This window comes from Lactuca virosa, chromosome 3, assembly GCF_052849685.1.
Source record: "Lactuca virosa cultivar CGN04683 chromosome 3, Lactuca_virosa_CGN04683_v6, whole genome shotgun sequence".
In the NCBI taxonomy this organism is placed as follows: Eukaryota; Viridiplantae; Streptophyta; class Magnoliopsida; order Asterales; family Asteraceae; genus Lactuca; species Lactuca virosa.
In genome coordinates this window covers 342,098,650-342,102,253 of record NC_136428.1, presented here as the reverse complement: position 1 = coordinate 342,102,253, position 3,604 = coordinate 342,098,650, and positions in this window count along the sequence as shown.

The following is a 3,604-nucleotide window of genomic DNA, read 5'->3' as shown; positions in this document are numbered from 1 at the left end:
GGGATGTTACAACTCTCCCCCACTTAAATATGATTTCGTCCTCGAAATCGTTTCTTATCATTCCTTACACACCAGACAACTTGAACTACATGGCCGCAACTACAAACATATCCCAGCCTTTCCAAGGCAACCGTAATCAACCCTCGCAGGGTTCTAAAACCTGAAAATAAACGAATCCTTTGCAATATGATCACATTTACTCAATTCAAATCTGTAGTCTCGAGATAGTCCGTCTCCCTGACAGACCACCCACTCTGAATCATTGCCAAATTCATTGCACTTATCTCCCAACTGGCTACTCAACTTCTGCTAACTTGAGATTCTTACCAGATTGCATAACCAGAAATCACACACTTCTACCTATAACTCTTCTCTTGACAAGAGATTGGGTACTCCTTCAAGAGAAATTCGTCTTGATAACCAATTCCTAGTGATATAATGAACAACGGGATGTAAACTGGGAGATGAACCCTTTTTGGCTCAACAAGACAATGTTTCCTTTAGTTCCCGAACCACATACGCATAATAACAAGCTCATAAGCAAAAGCACTCATACCTGGCCCAATCAGCCTCTGGCTGGAATACCAGGCATGCCTACGACGGGTCCAGTCATCCTCAGGATGGAATACCGTCGTATTCTGCACATGTTTGGCCCAATCAACCCTCGGGTTGGAATACCAAACACGTTAGGTCCAATCAACCATAAGGTTCGGTCATCCTCGAGATGGAATACCCTAGATCAGAATACCACTATATACGAAACTCGGGTCTAAACTCATAACTTGAGGTTCAAGGACTTGCCCTTGTATTTCTCATAAAATCTTCTGATGCCTCGCAGCTGATTACAGCTCGCCCGAAACTCAACAATGTGTCTATTTCGAAAGCGCTCAAACAGAAGAAATGAACTACTAAGATCACTAGGCCCACAACCCATGACTGGAATACCCCTACAAGGCCCTCAGCATAGGTTTGGATTGCCTCTGAGCCCACAACATGAGTCTGGTATGCCCTACCTGGCCCTCGGCTCATGACTGGAATGCTCCTGATAAACTATCCACCTTGTCCAAAAGAAAACGCCTAACCAACGTCCTTCACAACACCAACCAGCGCCACGATGCTGAAACCTCACCATGCACGATTCACCTATAGAACAAGTTGCTATCCAAGCAAAATCCTACAAACATTGATCGCACATGACCCCATAATAGAATGATAGTCGAACTCTAGATCCAATTGCAACTATAACCCAGACCTGGTCAAGCATGTAAGCTGAACCAAACCTATTGCCGCCTTGAATACCCACCGATGCACACAGAGAATAACTACCATGTATATATTTGGGAATCCCTAACTCCATATTCACTCGCCACAAAGCCCATACTAGATCGAGACTGATCCGATTCTACTAATACAAAACTAGTCCGAGAAAACTTCCACAATTATTCCCAAGGTTACCGAAGTCCGAGTCCGATACGAATCAAAAGTCTATTCCATCATCGAGGGGTAACATACCCCAAAGACTTAGGAAACATAAACATACTGCATAAGGGAATTGGTGACACGCCCCTAGCTTCTCAACTGTTGCCTCTTAAATTCCTTCGGAGAATTCCCGCTCCTTGAGAGGTTCACCGATTAACGCCTGTCCGACCTGTAACGACCCGATATTCATAAAGAAATTTTTTCATTTTTGAATATTTAAACACATTTCCAATATCAAGAAATCCAGTTCTAATTGATTTCAAAACATAATTTAAATACAAATTTTATCCCAAACATCAGAGTGTCCCACAAAAGTACGAGAGAGTGCACGCCGCGCCATCAAGCTTTGCCCTTGCCCTTGGGCTCCGATGTATCTGAAACAAAATACACAAACTGTAAGCTAATGCTTAGTGAGTTCTTCTCGAGCATACCCCAAGCACAAATCACATAGCACATATGATAACGACCATAAACACTATCTCTACCACATACCACATAAGATCTTAGCTATAAAGCTATCTCTACCATTAGCCATAAAGGCTATCTCTACCGTTAGCTGTAAAAGCTATCTCTACCAATATCCATAAAGGCTATCTCTACCGTTAGCTATAAAAGCTATCTATACCATAGCCATGAAGGATATCTCTACCGCATATTACAACAAAATCATGCCACACACCTCTACAAACAGAGTATACCAACTAGTATGAAATGGGTCGGTCTTGGTGCCTTAGACCCATTGGTATGGTGAGAAGACTCACCTCTGGAATGCTGAACTGGTAAGCTGAATTTAGATATGTCTCACGCTGCCTCTTCCCAACTGCCTATAATCATAACAGGTGACTAGCTTAACACATTTCCATAAATTCCCTCATAGTCAACCCTGGTCAAGGTCAACAGTCCATGTTGATCTCAACTCGTCGAGTACAACCAGCCACTCGTCGATTTCCTTGCATAACTCGTCAATTCGCCGAGTCACTGGAGTGACTCGTCGAGTTCCATAATGTTTGCGGTTTCAACCCTTAACCGCAAACCCCTGGCCGTAAACCCTTTGGTCGTAAACTCTTTGGCCGACTCGTCGAGTCGATTAAAGGACTTGGCGAGTCCCTTTAGTCCTTCTTGTTTTCGGCCTTTTCCAGTGGGATCTAGAGTCCCAAACTTCAGATCTAGCCCTTCCTAGTGTATATATCACGTAAAGTTGCAAACTTACGTGCATGCAAGGCCTCACATGGCCATAACACCAAAACTAGTCTTCATACAAGGTTTTAATGCATGGAAAGGGATTGAACTGCCTAAAGGAGACAACTTTATGCCATTGGGGACCTAAAGAGGTCCAGATCTGAAACCATATCCTTGTGATAAGCCCAGATTCGAGTATGACTCCATTTTGCACCAAAAATGGCCATTTACTTCCAAGAAGAGGGATCTAAGTAACTAAAGCTCAAGGTCACGACTTTATACCTCAAGATGGTGGCCAATATAGTGTAGATGTCGGATCTACTGCTTCTCTCCTTGCTCCTTCTTCTTCAAGCTCTAAACATCCTTCACAACCCACCAAAATCACTCACAAAGGCTCGTACTCTCACTCAAGGGTGTTCACGGCCGCAAACTGCTCTTTGTAGGGTGATAAGGTGCTAAGGGAGGCCACAAGGGCAGATAATGATCCTTATATAGGGGGCAAACCCCGAAATTAGGATTTTCTCTTCACAACTCCAACTCGCCGAGTCGGGCCTTCCGGCTCGCCGAGTTGGTCCCGATCCGCGTCCATGATTAAATGCCCTTACTCGACGAGTTGCACCCCCAACTCGCCGAGTCCATGCACCAAAACCATGAAATTAACTAAATCAAATAACTACCTGGAACAGGTGTTATAAGTGTCCCCCACTTGAACTAGACTTCGTCCTCGAAGTCTGCTGACCCAAACAACTCCAGGTAGTGCTCTCGCATCTCCTCTTCCGGCTCCCAGGTCCATTCGGAGCCCCTTCGATGCTGCCATTGCACCTTTACCAGTCTTATTTCCTTATTCCGAAGACCCTTGGTCTTCCTATCAAGAATCGCAACCGGCTTCTCGATATAGTTCAGGATCTCATCCACCTGAATGTCGTCCAACAAAACGACTGCGGAC